Genomic DNA, 6,812 nt, shown 5'->3' on the forward strand with positions numbered 1-6,812 from the left:
TGCTCCAGGGAGGCTCTGGATTTTTTACAAGTGAGATCAGGTAACTGTAATGAATGGAATCAGTCAATTATTGCAGTTCTCTTTTTTTTTTAAAAAAAATATTTTCCTTTTTTCCTTTACAAACAACACAAAACAAAATACATTTTTTCTTTTTTCTTAACAATACTATGTCCTATATCTCTTACATTTATTTACATTTATTTACATTGCTTCTCGTACTTTTTTATTCCTCAATTCTAACCAGTTGTAATACATGTCCCATATCTCATAGAATTCAGTAATTTCTTTGTCCTTTAATTCTAAAGTAAGTTTATTTATCTCAGCACAATCTAGTATCTTACGTGTAATCATTGCATTTGTTGGTATGTTTTCCTTTTTCCAACATTGAGCATATGCAATGCGTGCTGCAGTTATTATATGTATAATGATGTATTAGAATTTTTTTTTCCAGTTTTGGATTTATTATGCCTAAAAGAAACGTTTCGGGTTTAAGTTCAATTTGTTGTTTTGTTATTTCTTGTATCCATCTCCTTATCTGCTCCCAGTAGATCTTTGCTTTGGGGCATTGCCACCACATATGGTAAAATGTTCCTTCTTTATTTTTACATTTCCAACAATCCGGATTCATATTTTTATATATTTTGGCCAATCTCGCCGGTGCTAAATGCCATCTGCAGTTCTCTAAGGGGAGATGTTTATATCCTTGGAGAGAGTGGGGGAAATGCATTAGTTTTTCACCAGCATCCTTCAAATATTCTTCCTTGCCTTTTTCTCTTTCAATGAGAAGGATAATAAATTTAGTCAGCCACACCATTATAATGGCAAAATATTATATTGATATAGCAGGAATAGTTATGCTTATAATCCTTAATGAGGAAGAACTCCAAGTCACTCCAAGACCTTCTCACCCACAGACATCCAATCACTGATACTTAGTTTATCTGATTCTAACGAACTACTTAATATTAGATCAGGTAAATCAGAGAAAATATTCCTTTTTACCTCTCTTCTGTTTTGCAGAAAATTTATGTATTGAAGTACGTTTCAGGACATGATATGCTACCAATGATACTTAATTTAATGGGAAAAAAACCCTTTTTTTTTCTTCAAACAAAGACCATATCCCAAGACATAGAACAATGTACAGTATTTGTAACTTGCAGTTTTCAAGCCTGTTCATTTTGGTAGTTGGGAGAAATATGTTTATCCAACTTGTACCTAATCATACCTTAAGCAGATCAACTCAATATGCTTATCTGAAAATCAGACCCCCTAGTTGTAGAATATGCTAGGACAGGAGTTTTTGACTTTTTAAAAAGAAATCTAGAATTCTTGATCAAGAGATAAAGCTCTAGTGATAGCATTTTTAGTTTTGCCCTTGATTTCATAGAATCACATTAAGATTTTATAGAAACCTAAACTTCCATAAGAAAAACCCTGCACTGCAGCCTACAAAACTTTCAAATTTTGTCATTTATAGTATTGGTCATTAGATGAATGCCATCAGCTGAGAAAAGTATTCAAACATGTGGCATTTAAATGCAAAAAGCTGTGCCTCCTAAGAGACTGCAATATGCTTTTTTAAAAAATATATTAAAAAATCCAAAGAGAGTTAGCAGCTGATGAATCCCCAGGAAACGGCTAGCTAAAAATGATGCCCTCTGGCTTCATCTTCATTATCAAAGGTATTTTCTTTGATACACTGTATTCTTCTTTGTGTCAGAGAGTTTACACAAGGCATCTAAAATGCTACCAGCTGCAGCCTGTTTGTATCATCCCATAAAAACATCATCTTTTGTGTCAGATTCCAGGAAATTCTCTTTAAGATCTAATCTTACTTTAAGCAAAGATTCCTTCTTGATGACCTATTTCCAGCAGTTTTTTTTTATCATGATTATTCTGCCAAAAGGAATACGAGGAATTGGGGCTCCTCAAAAGTCCAAAGTAGATTGTCTTTTCTAGGAGCAGATTCTGCTTTGTTTCATTAGTACTCAGATGAGGTGGGGGGTTTCTGGAGTTTTTATATTGTTGATTTTTAATATTGTATCCCACCCAGAGTCATTGTGTGTTAATTGAGTAGCCATATAAATCTATTTACTGAAAAACAAACAAATAAATGATATGGCCATGATCATTAGAGCATTAGGATGAAGTTCAATGCAACGCCTACCTGAAAAGAAATGATTTCCTTTCTTCAATGGTTATTGTTATTACCACATTATTTATTTAGTAAAATGATGATGGAGAACTGAATCAATCGGACTAATTCTTTCAGTTGTCATTGTTTGGGCACCTAATTACTCAAAGTTAAAAAAATATTCTTCCTTTTTCCCGAGAACGTATTTTTAATAAAATTGTGTAATTTATAAGATCAGCACTTCTATTTCATCCCTTTAAAAAGTGATGGAGTTGTTGTTCTCTGGCCACACACTTTAGAACTATGCCAGAGTATGACACTACAAGAGTTATAATTATAACTAGAAAACTCATGACCCATCAGGCTATGGTTTCAGAAATATTTCTTTACCTAAACAGAAAAACAGAATGACCACAAGTAGGCAAATAAGAAGCAGGACATCTGACTTCCTGCTGGCTTCCCTATTGGCTTTCCTTTTGGAAGCTGGCAGGAAATGTTGGAAATCATGATCATGCGATTATGACTGATCCTGGCAGTGTGGCAGCACTGAAATGGCTGCAATTTTGCCAGATTTCAATTCCCATTAGATTAATGAGTCCTGGATTTTGGACACATTTTTTAAGTTGACAATTTGAGGTATATTTGTTCAAAATTACTGCCCTATGATGTACCATTTTGCCCAATTGAAGACTACAGGCAGACAAATAAGAGAGTTTTAGTAGCATATAGATAGATAACAATTTCCAGTTTACTGTGTTCAAGCTACAAGAATTCCATCTGCCTTACAGGCTACAGTTAAAGAAGAGGATGCCTGCTCAAACCAATTCATTCTTCTAGGAAAGGGGAGTAGCAATGGGAAGAACAGCATAACCCATAGTTGTCATGACAAAGCAGGGAGATGAAGCAAGGCAAAGCATGGTCAGGAGAGTTAAGACTCCACCACCAGTAGCACAGCCCATCTCTAACTATACATACATACACACACACACACACACCGTGTTTCACCAAAAGTTAAACCCAGGCCAATAATAAGCCCTATCTTGATTTTAGGGGGTGGGCCTAATATAAGCCCTACTCCAAAACTAAGCCCTAGTTTTGGGATGAGGCACACCCCTAAAAATAAAGCTAGGGTGGAGGTGGGTGGGTGAAGCTGTCCCACACACCCCACACCCTCTTACCTTACCAGTAGGACCACTACAGCCAGGCCTCACACACCCCGACACCTGTCGCGCTGCTGCTTGACTTTTTTATGGCCGTTTGCCACCACTTGTGGCCGGACGCCATGTGATGCATTGCGCCATTGCTGCTCCTCCTGGCAGGACACCGCATGGTGCTTCAGGTTGTTTCCGCTGCTTGCATGCTTTGGGCCGCTTCTGCTCCTTGCACAGTGCTTCGGGCCACTTCTATTGCTCACGCACTTTGGGCCACTTCTGTTGCTCGCGGCAGGAGGTCACATGGCGCTTTGGGCTGTTTCCACCACAGCCAGGCCTCCCACACCCCGACACCTGTCATGTCGTTGCTTGAGTTCTTCTGCGGCCGCTTGCTGTGGCCAGATACCATATGGCGCATTGCGCTGTTGCCCCTCGTCCCGGCAGGACACTGCATGGCACTTTGGGCCATTTCTGCTCCTTGCTCAGTATTTCAGGCCACTTCTGTTGCTCACATGCTTCGGGCCATTTTTGTGCTCGCACACTTTGGACCGTTTCTGCTGCTCGCGGGAGGACACTGCATGGCTCTTTGGGCCGTTTCAAACCACAATGAGATTAAAAACAACTTTGATGACATAAATGAGTATATTTTCAACCTAAACTTAAAATTTAAAAAACTTTCAGAAAATGATAAAGAATGTACAAACAAATCAGATAACAAAATGCAAACTAGAAGAAAGTGACTTGAATAAGGAAGCTACAAATGAAGAGAGCCATAACTTAACACAAACAGAAGAAAATCTACAAGATTTCACCACAACAATAAAAATGGACTTCAAAACAAATTCGAGGATAAGAAAGAAGATCTGATAAAATGGATTATAAAGCTGCCAGGAGAATCATTAGAACCCGGGAGACAAAAAGCATACACCCTACTCAACTTGTTTCTCTTACTCCCAACAACACTTAGAAAAATACAGGAATCCCCTGGCAAGCGGAACATACTGACTTGGAAAGCTATTTGGCAAAAGAAAAAGGCTAGAGCTAGATTCAAGAGATTTAATTCGATCTACCAGATGGAGTACTATATGATTAAATACTTGTTTGAATATGGTTAAAAGAATAGATAAATTTTGGATATAAAAGAGCTCTGCAGTAAGAGGGATAAGATATATAAGTAGTATAGTATTTTTTATAACACATGAAATGTAAAAATACTGGGATGATATATGTGAATGAAAAGTTTGGATATTTAAAGGTAATCAATTTTGAGAAAATTAAGACTGATAAGAATAGTTTGGATACTGAGGAGAAATTAAGTTTAAATAAGAATTTTGAAAACAGGACACATAGTGATGTAATAAGATGACTTTTACAAATACAATTGAAACATAAGCCAACCAGAAAAGATGTTATACAGTATATGGATGTTATTGTTATTTGTACAAACACACAAAAAGTTTATATCGAACCTTGTATGTATCGAAACTATTAAGAATTATATTTGTTTAATGTTGACAAATGAGAATACTATTGGAAGAAGAGAAGATCAAGGAAATATATTATTAATATATTGATTATGGAATTATGGGAATTAATCACTATTGATTGTTTTTAAATATATGAACCGAGGCAACACACTGTTTACTAAGCACTAAAGATTGTTATTGTAAAAAACAATAATATATATTATTGGCTTGTAATATATACAAGCCATCAGGGTCCAGACGTATAGCTGCGATCATCACTGAGTCTCTTTATCACATACATGTCCATACAATCTAAATCTTCCTTCCCACAGTTTTGCTATGATTGGCGTGACTCCCATTCAACTTCAGATGTCATTATTCATGGCATGGTTAAATTGTGTTAGTCTAAGACACCATTGGAGCATATGCATTTCCTTCATGTGTACAGCCTGCTGATACTTTGCTGTTGGTGGTCAGCATTCTGATCCGTAGAGGGCAACTGGGTGCACTACCGTTCTATAAATCTTTGATTTGGGGCGTAGGGGCATCTGACGATGACACAGGACTCCAGTAACCTGGCACCACTTCATCCAGGTGATGTTGACAGAGGCACGAGCATCCAGAATGTTATTGCTGTTGCTGCATATAAGGGAGCCAAGTTACTTGAATTGCTCTACTTTCTTCAGGTCTTCTTGACCAGTGCTGATTGTTTCAGCGGTTTGAGGGCTGAATTTGAAATAGCAAATAGTAAAAAATTGCCAAATATTTACAAAAATATGTATATATTGGAAAAATGAATTGCCTTAAGAATTATCCATTTCTGCAAAAACTGTTCCTTTGTTCCTTTTAAAATCAGTTTTAATGATATAAAAAAAAAATGAAAAAAAAATGTGGCAAAATACAAGAGAACAAGTATTTGATGGTCAGCATGTGGATTTTGGGGTAAATAGGGTTAACAAAGCAATGCAATTCCACATTAAAATATTTGGAATAAAAGAATCCAGAGGTCTTCTACTTCTATTCTGCACCTGTTAGGATTTCCATGTTCAAGGCAGTTCCACGGAAAAATGCTTTATGGTAGACCTCTGCCCATATCATCTTCATTGACACTATAGAGCATCTATAGTGATAAGAGTTTGTGATAAGCTGTTGTCTGAATTGTATATGCTGAAGTGAGATGAAGAAACTGGTCAATAGATTTTCTCTGCTTTTAGTTGAAGGTTGGATTTGACGGCTTCCAACTCTTCTTTCTCTCTATGAACCCATCTCATTATAATGAGAAGAAAACCTATGAAAATCTATCTCTGCCTCTCTTTTGGCTGTTAGACTGCTGCTTTCACACAAAATGCTTTCTGTCATGTCTAGGGTTTTTTGTTCATGTATTGCTGCTTCAAAAGAAAGCATCAGGTATGTCCTCTCCAAAGGCTTTTAACCCCCCTTTAATCAGCTTTTGTTTCCATCTGGAATTAAACCACTTCTTCTGAAAAATGAAGGGGGAAGCAAGGAACATGTCTCCCTTTAAAATTTTCCTGGGTAACTAGAGACAGTCATTTTTGTTAATTGCTGTTGTCTCTGTCCCTCTTTGAGGCAGACAAGACTGTCGTCTATTCATGGTAACAAAAGCCAGGGAGAGACAGGTCTCAGATCTGTACTGCACGGCCCACTGTTTGATGTGAGGTGCTGAAAAGAGGCAGCTGGCTTTGTTGTCATTAAAAAAAGGGGTGGAAGAGGAGTGCCACCAGTACTCAGACAGAGCCCAGAAAAAGAATGCTGAGAAAATTTTGCTTTCCCCAAAGTGAGAATAGATTGGATGGAAATGCCTCATGGAGGTAAAGTCAAAACTAAATCCAAATCCAGTCATATTCTAAAAATCTCCAACACAGAAATGTTTAGGGAGGAGATAAGCATTGTTCTGAAGCAGGGGAGAAGCTGTATGTCCTTTATGAAACAAGGAAATGAATTATAAAAAGATAGAGAAGATAGACATCCAATTTTCATGAGATTTGTCTTTGTTGATTTATATGTATAATGCACATTTAAAAAATAAGGGAAAGTCTC

Source organism: Protobothrops mucrosquamatus, unplaced genomic scaffold (assembly GCF_001527695.2).
Source record: "Protobothrops mucrosquamatus isolate PMUCROS unplaced genomic scaffold, P.Mucros_1.0 scaffold7, whole genome shotgun sequence".
Taxonomy (NCBI): domain Eukaryota; kingdom Metazoa; phylum Chordata; class Lepidosauria; order Squamata; family Viperidae; genus Protobothrops; species Protobothrops mucrosquamatus.